This window comes from Talpa occidentalis, unplaced genomic scaffold, assembly GCF_014898055.3.
Source record: "Talpa occidentalis isolate TD23 unplaced genomic scaffold, MPIMG_talOcc4v2.1 talOcc4.10, whole genome shotgun sequence".
Taxonomy (NCBI): Eukaryota; Metazoa; Chordata; class Mammalia; order Eulipotyphla; family Talpidae; genus Talpa; species Talpa occidentalis.
In genome coordinates this window covers 70,367,440-70,384,000 of record NW_023600993.1, presented here as the reverse complement: position 1 = coordinate 70,384,000, position 16,561 = coordinate 70,367,440, and the positions used below count along the sequence as shown (strand labels likewise).

The 16,561-nt window shown below is 39.5% G+C and overlaps 1 protein-coding gene across 4 annotated transcripts in view; it reads left to right on the top strand.

Annotated features, from left to right (window-relative positions):
• RIN2 (Ras and Rab interactor 2) overlaps nucleotides 1–16,561 on the top strand; it is a 219,442-nt gene that overhangs the window by 54,737 nt on the left and 148,144 nt on the right. For 3 of the 4 annotated variants that reach the window (XM_054696013.1, XM_054696010.1, XM_054696016.1), the window contains exon 3: nucleotides 7,130–7,304. The exons of the other annotated variant lie outside the window; for it this stretch is intronic. The gene's annotated coding sequence lies outside the window, so the exon portion shown is untranslated. The remainder of the gene's footprint in view (nucleotides 1–7,129; nucleotides 7,305–16,561) is intronic. 4 annotated transcript variants of the gene reach the window in all.

Sequence of the window (16,561 nt, the reverse complement as noted above, 5' to 3'; positions counted from 1 at the left end):
GGGGGACATAGAACATAGAAGTTGTTTTCTGCTCTCTCATCGGCTCCACAGGGCAGTGCTCTGAACACCACTGTGCTAATGTGGCTCATGGTTTCCATAAAAAAGACTGCCCCAATGAGGTGTGAGCTGAACAAACGCGGTTTATTCCTTCCTCCTTCCCCTTGCATTATCTCGATCTGAGGTGTGATCTGAGGTGTGTGGGGTGCGTAACAGGAAAGCCAGGGCTGGTGGGATGACATCAGTGAAAACTGATCCCAAGTTAAGTGAGCAACCTTTGGGAAGTCGCTGCCTTTCCCTGGGTAGGTAGTCAGGGGTGCATCATTTTTAATACCAACCTAGTGAGCTGCCTCCTCCTGCTGACTGAGTTTTGAGGCACCTCAAAACTCTTGAATGCATTAGCCATGCCTACTGGGGAGCACAACCCAACTAGCATCTCCTTCCAGTTGCCCTGTTTTATCCTCATTGGTACTGGCCCTCCCTCCATGCTATAAGTATCAGTGATGGAGAGTGTTTCATTTTTCCTGTTAACTAGTGTTTAGTTAAAAGCTAGCGCTGCCATCAGCTGGTTGAGAATTTTAAAGTGGGCTTGTGAAGATGAACTCTATTCCTTTTCATTCTCTTTTTCTTCTTCTTCTCGTAGTCCTACCCATTCTTTTCAACACTAGCAGGTGAATTTTCCAAGTCTGATGGTAATAAGGATAAGTGATCCTTGTTTGAAAATAAGTAGCATGTATTGAAAGCTTATCATGAGTCAGGTTCTGTTTCAGGAAAGGTAAGTTTTCTGTCCTCATAACAACACTGAGAGGTAGGTAGGTGCTGGTTTTGTCCCCATTTTATAGATGGGAAAACTGAGGCACAGAGAGGTGAAGTCATCTCTATGTCATGGTGTCTGGCACATTCAAGTGTGCAGTGAATACTAGTTGTCCTTTGTGAAAATGAGCTTTGTCTCGGTTGGTCAAGAATTAAGGAGCACCAAATATCCAAAAATAAATGACTGGATCAAGAAGATGTGGTATATACACACAATGGAATATTACTGCAATCAAAAAATAAAGTCATGTCATTCACACCAACATGGATGGAGCTAGAAGGAATTATGCTCAGTGAAATAAGCCAGATGGAAAAAGAAAAATATCAGATGGTTTCACTTATAGCAGGAATATAGGGGAACCAAATAAGACATCAGTGTAAAAACATAATAACAGTACAAAGCACAACAAAACAAAAACAGGCAATTATAAATCAGAGACATCCTGCAGGGGAGGAGGCGGGAGAGGGATCACAGGGAGGGACGGAGGAGCACAGAAGACTGTGGTGATGGTGCACGGTGCATTGGGGAAGGAAACTCTATGGGGACTACACCTGAGGTGGGGAGAAGCAAATATTGTTTAAAAATGAACAAAGATATAAAAAATAAAAAATTTAAAATAAAAAAGAACAATGATGTAAAAAATAAATAATAAAAAAAGAATTAGGGTGCAATTATTTTACATATGCAGTGATGGCCTGAAACTCAGTGAGGGCATGACGATGTGGTAGGAAAGGGGAGAGGTCACACAGAGTATGTACCCCTGCAGTGCCCACGGTGGGTAACTGTGGTTCTATCCTGGGACCTGTGACAGATTGTAGACTACATCTTGGAATTATCTCTCCAGGAGATATGGGAACTGGGGTTTTCTTGGAGGAATTATCAGGATCTTTAAAAAGTAATTTTGAGTTTTATCATTATATCCTGTATGCTACCACCCAACAGTCCTGGGAAAGAAAGTGGGAAAACCTATTGTGCATGATATTCCCCCTTGGTTTCCTATGCTTTTTGTTGTTCTCTGCATTAGCTCTTTTTATTTATATATATAATTTTATAATTATATAATAAATATATATCCATATGTATATATTACATCCTTGTTCATTTTTGTACACTGATTTTTCCTCTTGGGTGTAGTCCCCGTAGAATTCCCACCACAAGTCACCCATGAATCATCATTGTAGTCTCTTGTGCTCTTCCTGCTTGTGTTTTAATTCTTCTCCCTCCCAATCCCCTGCTGAATGTCTCTAATTTATAGTTTCCTGTTAGTTTTGTGTATGTGTGTGTTAATTTTTAAAAAAAAGATTTATTTATTTATGAGTAGGAAAACTGGGGTGTAGGCCAGAGGTGCAGAGGGTGAGAGGATTCACCAGAGACAGAGTGGGGAGCAGAACTGATGGATCCACTGGTATTCACTGCTAAGGGGAGCAATGGGCCAAACAGGGGAGGTTTGCTGCACCATGTGGGTTAGCTCCCTGGCCCGGGATGGAACTCAGGACATAGAGGGGATAGTGCTGCGACTTAATCCCTAGGCCACCAGAGAGGCCCCTGCATTAGTTCTTACTTTGCAACAACCACTTTTAGATTCAGTGGAAAAATTAATAATAAGTATTTATTGAGTACAGGCAACTTAGGGCTGGAGTTTGCTGATCAGGGTTGGGCTCAGCTGGGCACATCTGCTATCTGGAGCTAGATGGCTCACACGTCCAGGGATGGCTTATCCCAACTTGCTCAGCTGGATGGAAACTTCCAGCATCGGTCCTGCTGGGCATAGCTTCTTGAGGGGCCTGGTTTCAGACCTGCTCCACCTGAGTCCATTCTCAGTCCAGGCTGGTGGGCAGTAGCTCCTAGAAGGAAGTCTTCTTCATGACAGAGGCCCAGGAGTACAAATGGAAACCCAAGAAGCTTCTTAAGTGTGATTTCTGTGCTATTGTATTGACTAAAGTAAACGACACCGCCAAACCCAAGTCAAGTGTCAAGCAATTATTTTCTTCCCTTACTGGGGGAATTTCTACAATTGGCCTTGGTTTAGGATCAATGAGGCATTCTACCATATTTCCTCTGTGTCCTGCCAAATTAGGCAAATATAATGGGAAATTTAAAAGCCTTTATCCATGCCAGTTCTAGTTATCACTTTGGACAAAATCCCAAATTTGTAATGATACTCTAATTTGTTACTAGTGGGAGATGACATGGTTATTAAATGCTGCACACCCCCAGGTCCCAGGGACTTTGTTATCTCAGACCTTAGCTGGGGGTGGTTGGTTACTTTATTTTTTCCACGGCTTTGTTCATTGTGGACTCATGAATTGTCTGCAGCCTTTGAGCTTGTTCCTCCCACAACAACTTGTTCCCACCTCAGCAGCTGCCTACAATGGTTAGATTTGGAGTCGGCATAGACCAGTTGTTCAGGCTTATCAGAATGAAGTAAGAGCAGCACGTGGAATGAATAAATTTTCAATTATACTGATGTGTCATTTTCCTGCATTTAGGAGAAGGCTCTGGATTCTGTGAAATGTCATTTCTTTTCTCAGTGCCTTGGCGCTCTCATTTGGCATGAATACAATTTATCTGGAAGGAGAAAAGGCAAAGCTTTCATGTTGGTTGGAATTTGCAGTTGTAAATTTACAGGCCTTTTTCCAAGTTTGCATGGAAAAGCTTTGCCATTTTATGCTTTTTTTGAGTTATAAGTCATAAAGCATATGCTAAGGGTGACTTGACTGCTGTGTTCTTGGCCCCAAAAGAAGGTCTGTGGAAGAAACCCAAGTCTCAAATGATTAAATACCTTTCCAAAGACACTTGTACATTACTTATATTGTGCCCATGCATTGGCCAACCAAGCAAGTAAATCAACATAGAACTCGATTCTTGTGTCTTAACCTTGCCACCTTATTTGGCCCAGTAGAACATTCTAATTAACCCAATTAGTGAAATCATTTGCTTTATTCTTTCAAGATACCTGTAAACATAGTGACTTGTCTCTGTCTTTATAAATGCACAAGGATTGAGCAAAATTACCAGATATATGAGCCAATCATTCAGTATCACCTCTTGGTGGCATCTTAGTTTATGATCCCCCCAAAGTAGACCTGAGACAAGGATTTAGATGCAAGTAACTTACTTGCTAGATGATTTCAGGAAGGAAGCTGAGGAAGTAGGGAGATGAGACAAGGAAGGATTTTGTTAATGAGCAGATTTCCACTTTGGGCAACTGTGGCTCAGTCCTGCTAGGGAGTTCTGGGAGAAGATATTCATCCACCTCAGAGTTACTTCAACCAGGAGTAGGGACAGCCACAAAGTGAGGAAACAGGGGTACTTAGCCACCAACTACTATTTGTCATTGGTGAGGACTGCTCCAAGGGGAATCATTCCCTGGTTAGCTGACCCACTCATGAGTGAGCGAAGTATGTTCCTGCATCAGAGTCATCAGAAAGAGAGACCAAGGTACTTGCAGTAGGAAACCCTTGACATGTGGTGGGAATGATGGGTGCTGAAGATATAAAGGTGGGGCACCACTAGCGTCTGCTCCAGTCTGCTCCAGAGACTGTGATGAATGGAAGGAGGGAAATTGTAGCTTTTAAATCTGAGCAAGCAGAAGCTAAATACCCCCTTTGCACGAAATGGGAAAAAACGTTCTTTCCCATAGTTATTTCATTCATTTGATTTTTGGCACAATCATACAACAAAACACTATACAACCACTGAAAAAAAGAGGAAAAGCTGCTGTGATGATATGAAACTGTCTTCAAATTACAGGAATTATTTTTTTTAAAGATTTATTTATTTAGGGCCTCCCTGGTGGTGCAGTGGTTGAACGCTGGGTTGCGAGGCTGCCCGCGGCCTCTTGTAGCACCGGTTCGATCCCCGGCCGCCTGGCGAGGGTCCCACATGGCGCGCAGACCTCTCCTGCCACCCGCTGCTCCCCTCAGCAGTGTATTTCATCAGTCTGCCTGCTCTGCTCTCCCCTCTGGCTCTGATGAATTCTCTCACCCTCCCACACTTCTGACGGTACCCAGTGCTTGTATCAATAAATAAATAAATTTTAAAAAGTTTTATTTATTTATTTATACAAGAAGCCGGGTACAGGCCAGATGTGCGGGAGGGTGAGAGGATTCACCAGAGACAGAGCGGGGAACAGAACAGGCAGACTGACAAAATACACTGCTGAGGGGAGCACCAGGCACAACAGGGGAGGTCTGCTGCACCATATAGGACCCTCGCCGGCCGGCAGGGATCGAACAGGTGCTGCAGAGGCTGCGGACAGCTTCACAGCATGGTGCTCAACCATCTGCGCCACCAGGGGAGGCCCTACAGGAATTTTCTTTTAATTTGCTTTATTATCCTTGCAAATATCGCAATTTTATTTTATTTTATTTTTTTACAAACTGGAGGCTGTGGCCTGGCATCAAGCAAGCCTACTGGTGCCATTTTATCAACATGCGGCTCATTTTGGTAATTCTTACCAGATTTCAAACTTTTCATTACTATTTTATCAACTATGGTGATCAGCATGCAGTGGTCTTTGTTATTACTATTCAAATTGTCTGGGGACACCATGAACTTCAGCCACATAAGATGGCAAACTTACAGATATGTTCTGACTGCTCCACTAATCGGCTGTTCTCACACTTCCCTTTTCCCTTTCCCTGTTCCCTGAGATGCAATAGTGACTCATTAATTAATAATGTCAGAAGGGCCTCCAACTCTTCAAGTAAAAAGTCACACATTTCTCACTTTAAATAAAAATTAGAAATGATTAGCTTAGTGAGGAAGACTTGGGGGAAGCCAAGATATGCTGAAATCTAAACCTGTCATACCAAAAAGTTTGCCAAACAGTGCATGCACAGAAAAATTTATCTAGGGCGATGCCAAGTGCTACTCTCATGAATACTCGAGTGATAGGAAAGTGAAGCAGCCTTATTGCTGATATGGAGAAAGTTTAGTGGTCTGGATATAAGTTCAAATTGGCCACAACATTCCCTGAAGCCAAAACTCATCCAGAGTAATGCCACAACTCCAGTTCTGTGAAGGCTGAGAGAAATGAGGAAGCTGCAGAAGAAAAGTTTGAAGCCAACTGATTGGTTTATGAAGTTTAAGGAAAGGACCATCTTCATAAGATCAAAAAGCAAGGGGAAGAAGCAAGTGCTGACATAGAAGGTATAGTAAGTGATCCTGGAACTCTAGCTAAGATATTTGATGAAGGTGGCTACCCTACACGACAGATTTTCAGTGTAGACAAACAGCCTCCTATTGAAGAAGATGCCATCTAAGACATCTATAGCTACAGAAGAGAAGCTAACGCCTGGTTTCAGAGCTACAAAGGACAATTGTTTCACTTGTTAGGGGTCTATGCAAGTGGTGACTTTAAGTTTAAACCAGTGCTCATTTGCCATTTTGAAAATCATGGGATCCTTAAGAATTATGCTAAATCTACTCTGTCTATGCTGTATAAATGGAACAATGAAGCCTGGATGAGAGTACATCTGCTGACAACATGGTTTCCAAAATAATTTAAGCCCATTGTTGAGATTCACTACTCAGAAAAAAAGATTCCTTTCAAAATATTACTGCTCATTGATAATGTAACTGGTCAGCCATGAGTTCTAAGGAAGACATACAAGGAGATAAATGTTGTTTTTCTGCCTGCTAACACCTCTATTCTGCAGCCCATGGATCAAGGAGTCATTTTGACTTTCAAGTCTTATTACTTAAGAAATGAATTTCATAAAGCGATAGCTGTCACAAGTAGTGGTTCCTCTGATGGAGCTTGGCTAACTAAATTGAAAACCTGAAACAGATTGACTATTCTTGATGCCATTAAGAACATTCATGATTCATGGGTGGAAGTCAAACTGTTAACATCAATAGGAGTTTTCAAGGAGTAGATTCCAATTCTCATGGATGACTTTGAGTGTGGAGACAATAGTGGCATAAGTAGCTTCAGAGGAAGTGGAAATAGCAAAAGAACTATTGCAGAATTAAAAGCGACACCTGAAGCCACGACTGAGTTGCTGCACTCGTGATAGTACTTGAACATAGGGAATTGCTCCTTACGGATGAGCAAAGAAATTGATTTCCTGAGATGGAAACTACTCATGGTGCAGATGCCATGAACATTGTTGAAATGCTAACAAAGGATTTAGAATATTACAAAACTTAGTTGATAAAGCAGAAACAGAGTTTGGGAGGATTGACTATAATTTTGGAAATTCTAGTGGGTAAAATGCTATCAAATCAAACAGCATTGCATGCTACAGAGAAATATTTTGTAAAAGGAAAAGTTAATCAATGTAGCAATTTTTTTTGTTTTCTTATTTTAAGAAATTTCTATCGCCACCCCAGCCTTCAGCAACCACCATCCTTGGTCAGTCAACATCATCCACATCTAGGCTTGAAGACCAGCCTTGACCGTTTTCACCAGCAAGAGAGATTATGACTCACTGAAGACTCAGCTGATGGCTAACAACTTTTGGCCATAAAGTATTTTTAAACTAAGGTATGTAGATTGTTTTCTTAGACATAATTCTATTTTACACCTAACAGACTATAGTATAGTATAAAAGCTTTCATATGCAATGGGGAACCCCAAATTTTTTTTTTAAATTTTTAAATATTTTTTAAATTTTATTTTTTATATATATTTTACATGATTCCTTGTTTTTGTACAGTGTATGTTTTCTCCTCTCAGGTGTAGTTCCTGTAAAATTCCCACCATCAATTCACCTGTGCACCATCACCATAGTCCGTTGTGCTCTTCCAGCCTCTGTTTTGAACCCTCTCCCTCCCCTGCAGAGTGTCTCTGTTAATTTTATTTTTTAATTTATTATAATAATTTTTTTCCTGATCCCTTAGTTGGCTCCCCTACATTCCTACTATAAGTGAAACTATCCAATATTTTTCTTTTTCTTTCTGGCTTATTTCACTGGGCATAATCCCTTTTAGCTCCATCCATGTTGCTGTGAATGGCATGAGTTTATCTTTTTTGATTGTTGAGTAATATTCCATTGTGTACATGTACCACATCTTCTTGATTGAGTATTTTTGGGCATTTGGGTTGTTTCCATCCCTTACATATGTAAATAGTGCTTCAATAAACATAGGGGTGTGGTTATCCTCTTGAATTAATGTTTTTGTGTCCTTTGGGTAGATCCCTAGGCGTAGAATTGCTGAGTCACATGGTAGCTCCATTTTCAGTAGTTTGAGGAACCTCCAGACAGTTTCCCAGAGTGGTTGGACCAGTTTGCACTCCCACCAGCAGTGTAGGAGAGTTCCTTTTTCACAACATCCTTGCCATTATTTGTTGTTGCTGGGTTTTTTTTTGATATGTGCCATTCTTACTGGTGTAAGGTGGTATGTTAATATGGTTTTGATTTGCATTTCCTTGATTACAAGTGATGGTGAATTTTTTTTTTCATGTACCTCTTGGCCATTTCCTTTTTGGGGAAGTGTCCTTTTAGCTCTTCTGCTCACTTTTTGACTGGATTGCTTACTTTGATTTTGTTGAGTCGAGTCAGATCTTTGTAGATCTTTGTGATCAGTCCCTTATCAGTAATAATGTGTGCAGAAATTTTCTCTCAATCAGTAGGGTGTCTCTTTGTTTTGGGTTCTGTCTCTTTTGCTGTGCAGAAGCTTTTTAGTTTGATGTAGTCCCAGCTGTTCATCCTTTCCTTCACTTTCTTTGCTTTGAGGGATGTGTTTCTAAAGATGTTGCTGAGATGTATGTCATGTAGTTTTTGCCTGTATTTTCTTCTATATATTTTATGGTTTCAGGTCTTATGTCCAATTCTTTTATCCATTTGAGTTGGGACCAAAAAATTTTTGTGGCTCGCTTTATAGAGACACTTGTTTTATTTTGGTGGTCTGAAACTTAACCTGCAATATCTGAAGTGTGCCTGTATAGGATAAATAAATGATAGAAAACCAAGCATGTTTATAAAATTCTTTCCTGATGGGTAATTTGAAATGATGAATAATCTCTTCAAGCCTTGGTAAAGTGCAAATGTTGCTAAGTAGGTCAGAATAGGAAATGGTAGCGCTAAAGGCAGCTGCAGAGACGAAAACATTTGAGTCTGAAATGCTGTTTCTCACATTGTTTTGTTTTTACTGGAAAATGGGAGTATAAATGTGTGCCTGTGAGCTCACACAACAAAATAAAGCGGAAATTTTAGTCATCTGGTTAGGTTGGCCCAAGAAGACTTCAAACTTGGAAAGTTCAAACAAAAACAAATTTAAAGCCTGATTTAGGTGGAACTCCCCCAAATATATGCACACATGTATGGTGTTTGGATAAGTGGTTCCCTGTCCTTTTCCTCCTTCCTTCCCTTATGCTTTCCCCCGCCCCCTCCAGTGCTATCACATGGTTGACTTTAGTTGATATCACGTTCCAAGAAAAGGTGACATTTTTTTTCCTACCGTTACCACTTTATTTCCTAAAAATCACCACTGGTTATAGCAACTGCTCAGAACAATTAGTGTGGCTATTCAATACCACCACCCAAGACATCCATAAAACACCTTCCCTCCCATGCTATGCCATTTAGTTTCTGGTCTATACTGATTTTCAAATTCATTTGGTCATCCCGGATGCTGAAATATACCAAATATTAATTTCATCTGATGTTTTGTAAGCTTAGTAATTTTTTTCATTAAACAATTCAAATTCATATTTATCCATTTAAATAATCACCAACAAAACTCAAAATTTTCCCGCATGAATTATTAATTTGCTCTTACTTGAATTCTAAGCGTTAGGATGCTATTCATTGTTTCTAGTGATTTCCATTGTTTCAAAGTGATTAATCGTGATAGTTTTCAGTTTTATTCTTTGTTGGTTTATGTTGTATTTTTTGTTGGTTTGACTGTAGGCAGCACAACTTTTATCACCTAGCTTTTTGTCCCTCGCTCATTATTGAGAAATTAAATGATGCTACTTGAGAAAAGACTTACAATAGGCAAGAAAGCTACCTACAAAGTTAAAGTGTTCTTTAAGCAAAAGTTAAAATGTATAAGTTTGATACTATTCAACAAAAATGTTAAGAGTTATATGAGGGACTATTTCAGATTTAGCAAAAAATAATATATTGGCTTTTTTTATTACAAATACAATTTCATGACAAATAATTTTTTCTTGCTGTATAACTACATGATGCTGGTTCAATTTTGCCATAGTTCCATTAGTCTATGTTTTGAAAATTTGCCTTTTCCCCCCTTCTTTGAACTTTAAAAAAGCAGAAGTTACACTGACATGTTCAAGGAGGTATTTGCTGATGCGTGAGTGTGTATGTGTGGTTTTAATTTGTAGTTGTTTTTTCTCCCTCAACCTTTTCTTTTTGTTAATGTGAATCACACTGCATTTTCCACTCTTGAGCTCTGTGATTCATTGCTGTCTATTTCCTCTGGAGCTCACACAGCTCAGTATATCTTAGTGTCCTCTGGGGAATTGATTAGTCACAGCGAAGCAAGGTAGCTTGTGTGCCACTGGTCAACATCAACTCCAAGAACTGTGCCTTTTGGAGGAAGATAAAAGTTGCTGTAATATCTTTCTTTTGGGGAATTATTAAGGCCTCAATTTGGGGGTTTGTATGACTTGTCATAGACCATGGATTCATCTTTACAGTATAACTTACAGGCAAGTTGGATATTAAAAATGACAAACATCTCATTTTTGCAGAATGTTGCAGGCACACTTCTGCCCTCAAGAAACAGACATAAGAATTGATTAAAGCCTGTGCCTATGCCACAAGCAAAATGTTTGCGGATGGGTGGAATCTTGATATTTTGATGCAGTTAAGGAAAACTTGGAAAAGATTCCCTTTCTCACACATATTTTTATCCAGACCACTTGGGTCTAATTTCAGAAAGTTTCAAGTCAAGATTTTTTTCTTTATAGACCAGACTTATAAAGACATTCCTGAAGTCATTCTTAGTCATACTTAATTATTGTTGCTAGGTTTCCACTTGCATCTAGCATTGCTTATTGACAGCTTTGACCACCTCAGGGTGTAGACGCGATCTTAATTGCATTCAATGTAACCTGTCCTATGGGTGCTATCTCTGCAATCAGGAGAACTTTTTTATTTTCCTACTCAGAGTAAAGCTTCATTCAATTAACAGAAACAGTTTAAGAGCAGGGACAAATGATTAACCTGTTTCATAGGGTGAGGAAGGTGTCAGAAGATCAAATTCTCATCTGAGCCATGACTAGCATTGGGAAATTGTTTTTACCTTGCTAAGGTTCAGGTTTCCAATGATCTGTTAGCATGCGGAGCTTGAGATGAAATTGCAAACAGAAAGCAGCACACCCAGGATAAGGGTTGGATATGGTTGACCTGCAATCACAACTGGAGCTGGTCACACAAAAAGCATGACAAATATTAGATGAACATAGGAAGTTTAACTCGTAATCCTTTTCAATAGAAAGTATTGCCATTTTTATTTCACTGAGACAAAGCATCTCTTGTCAGGATATATCTGTTTTGCCTATCCTATTGACTATCTGGAAGCTCTGCAAATACATATCACTACCTCCTACTTGGAATTAGAATGTAAGTGCTGGCATGTTGCTGAGGCCATCAAGAAGAGCCATGTTCTAGCCTAGCTGGGATGCTAGCCTGATGCAGGATCTTGGGTAGGAAATTTAGCCTTCAGATCTCATTTTCCTTATTTTTTTTTTTTTTAAAGATTTATTTATTTATACAAGCACTGGGTACAGTCAGAAGCGCGGGAGGGTGAGAAAATTCACCAGAGCCAGAGCGGGGAGCAGAGCAGGCAGAAGGACCAAAGTACACTGCTGAGGGGAGCAATGGGCAGCAAGAGAGGTCTGTGCGCCATGTGGGACCCTCACCAGCGGCCCAGGATGGAACCGGCGCTGCAGAGGGGGCGAGCAGCTTCGCAACCCCTCGCTCAACCGCTGCGCCACCGGGGAGGCCCTCATTTTCCTTATTGATGGAACTGTCTTGAGGCCAGCTTTACCTGATATCTTGGTGTGCCATACTGAAAAGGATTCTAAGGTACTCCTTTGGAAACTGCCACAATTTCTTATCCATGTCTGCTATGTCTGGGAGAGGGAGAGTGCCCCACATCTGCCATGTACTCAGGGATCATTTGGAAAGTTCTGGGAATGCAAAACGTTGTAACTTTTGCTACTTGGAATTAGAATTTAAATGTTGGAAGTGCTTGGAATCTGCTATACATTGAGACATCTGGTGATCTCTCAGCTTCCTTCCAATGCTAACAACACAACTCTGAGATGTTGCAACTAATGACAGGTTTAGAAGGTTGTATTTGCTGCTAATATATATGAGCCAGGCTAACTAGACTGAATATTTGGCCAGAACACTTTATAGGCATAAGAACTTACTTAATCAGCAAGGAGAAGCCCAGCCTTGGCTTGTTTCCCATAACAGAAAAACCGTTTTCTGTGAGGAACCAGGGATCACAGTGGTTTCAGACTTCTCTCCCAAAAGTGGAAGCTATAAGACATTGGCACAATTCTCTTCAAAATTCCAAAAGGAAATAATTTCTAAGCCAGAATTTGATAATTAATAAAAGTATCACATAAAACAAATTAGCTTCCAATGCTTCCTTTCTTAGTTTGGCTCTATCAAAAAGAGTAAACCAAGAAAAACATGCAAGGGGTAATTTAAGATATGAGATACTACACAAAAGAGAGTCCAAAGGAAGCATCAAGTTATTGATAAAAGGATGTCCTAGGATGGCAACTATAGTAAGCATAGAAGGCAAGTAATATCACAGGAAATATGTTTGAGAAATTAAATAAATGGATATTGATATAATTCTGATGCATCTTAATGTAAGAGAAAATTTTAAAAATGGATGAATTTCAGGATGAATAATTGATGAGCATAAAAACTACGACTACTGAAAATAAGGCAATTATTAGGTTATTCAAGAAAATGATATTTCTTTTTTCCTTTTTTTTTAAAGATTTATTTATTTATACAAGAACCAGGGTACAAGTCAGAGGCACGGGAGGGTGAGAGAATTCACCAGAGACAGAGCAGGGAGCAGAGCAGGCAGAAGGGCCGAAGACACTGCTGAGAGGAGCAGCGGGTGAGGCAGAGAGGTCTGCTGCACCATGTGGATTTCTCCCTGGCTGGCCGGGAATCAAACCTGTGCTGCAGAGGCTGCGGACAGCTTCATAGCACGGCACTCAACCTGCTGCACCACCAGGGAGGCCTGATGTTTATTTTTTTTAAGATTTATTTATTTATGCATACAAGAGCTGGAGTCCAGGCCAGAGTTGCGGGGGGTGAGAGGATTCGCCAGACACAGAGTGGGGAAACTGCAGACTGACTGAAATACACTGCTGAGGAGAGCAGCGGGCGAGACAGGAGAGGTCTGCCATGCCATGTGGGTAGCTCACTGACCAGCCGGGGATTGAACTCGTGCTGCAGAGGCTGTGGATTGCTTTATCGTGTAGTGCTTAACCCCTTGCGCCACCAGGGAGGCCCCAAGAAAAGGATATTTATCATAAGGTATGAAATATTATGTAGCTCAATGATGTATGGCATTATTGCTATATAATCATATAGGGAAATTGGGGAACAAAAAGTGCACATGTGTCACAAAGCTGGGATGAGATTGGAGATCATGAAAGAGAGCTCAGATATTTACAGATTAATATCATAATCTGATATTACAGACTGTATGATATTTACAGTCTTGCCTTGCATGGTGGGAAATCACAAGTCTAAAACTGAAAATCTCAGAAGTAGCAATAAAAATTAAAACTGCAACTTTTAAAAAATAAAGTGAATGGGCCATGGTGAAAGAAAGCAATTGGGGCCCACTGAGGTTTTATAATTTGTTTAGTTTCCATCACTAGTTGTGAAACATATCTTTAATGGTTAATGAAATTTATCTGTAGACGGGAAAGGGTCATAGTCTGCTCTGGCTGTCATAACAAAATACTATCAATTTGGTGATTTAAACATCAAGAAACTTATTTTCTCTCAGATCTGAAGGCTTGGAGCCCAAGATCCAGGTGCCAGCACATTTGGGTCCTGGTGAGATCCCACTTCCTGGCTTGCACATCCCCCTCTCAATTGTGTTCTTACATGTTAGAGAAAAAGAGAGGAAAGCAAACTTTCTGATATCTCTTTTTATCAGGACACTAAGCCGATCATGAGGGCCTTCATAGCCTTATCTAAATCTAACTAGTTCAGGGGTCTTCCTGGTGGTGCAGGGGGATGAGAGCAACCTGTGAGACTGTCTGCAGCCACTGCAGCATGAGTTCTATCTCAGCCAGGGGGCTGCACACATGGCACAGCAGACCTCTCCTGACTCACCAGCTGCTCCCCTCAGCAATGCATTTCTGTCAATCTGCCTGTTCTGCTCCCCACTCTGTCTCTGTTGAATCCTCTTACCCCCCAAACCTCTGGCCTGTACTCCAGTTCTTGTATGCATAAATAAATATATCTTTAAAAAAAAAAAACAAATAAATCTAACTACTTCCCAAAGGTGCCTTCTCCAAGTACCATCATAATGAGGGTTAAAACCTCAATATAGGAATTTGGGGGCAACACAAGAATTTAGTTAATAGCAGACTCTATTCTTATAATTTCATGTTGTTTAAATTTTTGCAAAGAATAATTCTTAATAATCAAACATATATTTTCATTTTGAAAACAAAATGTGATCAGAAATGATATCTTGTCTAAACTTTTCATTATTTATACATAATTAAAAAGGTTTAATGCTTTTTTCCAAGATCACATAAATGAAAATAAAAATACCATTGCAAATTCAAGATTTCTAATCTGATGCTCTTTCTACTATAAATTAATCATAAAATATTAAAACAGTGATATAGGATTCTCATTAAATTGAAAAAGTCAAACAGATAATTTAAAATTGTTGTTGCCATTCTCCCATTGTCATTGGTTTTCATTGAAAAATTAATTGGTTTTAACCTCTTGTTGTGCCAAAGTAGAAAGGGCTAATAAGACCAGATGGCCAGTGTGTTATAATTATTTATAAGATATAATCAGAAAACAAAGTCTTTTTCTAAGTACAGTCATTTTAACCATGAGTGGATACATGTCATTTTATTTATGTATTTGTTTGTTTGCTTATTTATTGCATAGAAGAATTGGGGTGCAGGCCAGAGGTGTGGGGGTGAGAGGATTCACAGAGTGAATGGGGAGACAGAATGGGAAGCAGAACAGGCAGATTGACTGAAATACACTACTGAGGGGAGCAGCGGGCGAGACAGGAAAGGTCTGCTGTGCCATATGTGGGCTGGCTCCCTGGCCAGGGATCAAACTCAGATCATAACAGTGATAGGGCTGAAACTTAACCCATAGGCCACCAGGGAGGCCCTATGCCATTTTTTTTAATTAAAGTATAATTAATATACATTATTTTAGTTTCTCCTGTTTAACATAACAATTTGACATTCATATGCACTATGAAATGATCTTCTTAATAGTCTGCTTACCATCTTTTTTTAAACATTTTCAAATTTGCAATCCCAAATTATTGATAATAGTCCCCATGCTGTAGACCACATCTTCTTGACTTATGTATTTTGGAAGCGGATGTTTGTACCACTTGATCCTTTTCACCTGTTTCACCCACCCCCTCGCCCTCCAAGTAACCAGCAATCTGTTTTCTGTCTCTGAGATTTTAGTTTAGTATATATATATATATATATATATATATATATAGTCAAATTTTATTTCTTTATACACACACATATTTAAATTACACATATAAGTGAAACCATGTGACATTTGTTCCTCTCTTTCTGACTTATTTAGCATAATACCCTCAAGATCCATCCATGTTATTAAAAATGGCAAGATTTTTTTTTTCTTTTCTTTTCTTTTTTTTTTTTGGTTGAATAGACCAGGTACACATTTTAACTGACTCATTTATTTCTACTACGTTCATTTTTAGAGCCTATTGACTTAGTCGGTTGCATTGTATTTTGTTCAACTGTGTCATCTGTTTGGGTTCCACCACTGGTTGTGGGACATATCCTAAAACAGTTCCCATTTTCCCAAGGCAGGTTATAAATATCACTGATCTACAAGTTTTGAGGTTTGAGCACTCTTTACATTTTTTATTGCTTTATATTAATTTTTATGATCTTAATTTATATAATTAACAACTCAAGTATATAGCTTTTTTTTTTTTTTTTTTTGGTGGGACCCTCGCTGGTGGCCAGGGATCTAACTGGCGCTGCAGAGGCTGCGGGCAGCCTTGTAACCCAGCGCTCAACTGCTGCGCCACCAGGGGAGGCCCTATATAGCTTCTTTTTTTAAAATTTAAGTTAAAAAATGAATCAGTTTGAAGAAAATCTTTAAGTCCATGTGGTACACATTAGTGAGAATTATGAAGGCAGAGTATGTGAGTGAATGAATGCTGCTTAGGAAATAGTGACTTATACATTCTGCCACTCCCCTCTTCTTTAAGCAATTTGTCAACTTAACCTTTACAAGATCCTTATCCTAGTTTACTTTTTTTAATAAACATCCTGAAACAGGCTGGAAAGAAACTAAGGGCCTACTCCAATTTGATAGCGATCCCTGAATTAGGGCTCTCTTTATATGGGTACTTAGCTATTGTGTTGTCTTCTTATGCATAATTTCCTATCTTTCTAAAATGGTGCCATTATTTATCAGCTCCTTTTTTGAAATTCAAATCCATGGATAATGGGTTTTTCCTAATTTCCTAGTCTAATGGCACGTCAAAACAGAAGTGGCTAAACTGACTTAGCTTCGCCTT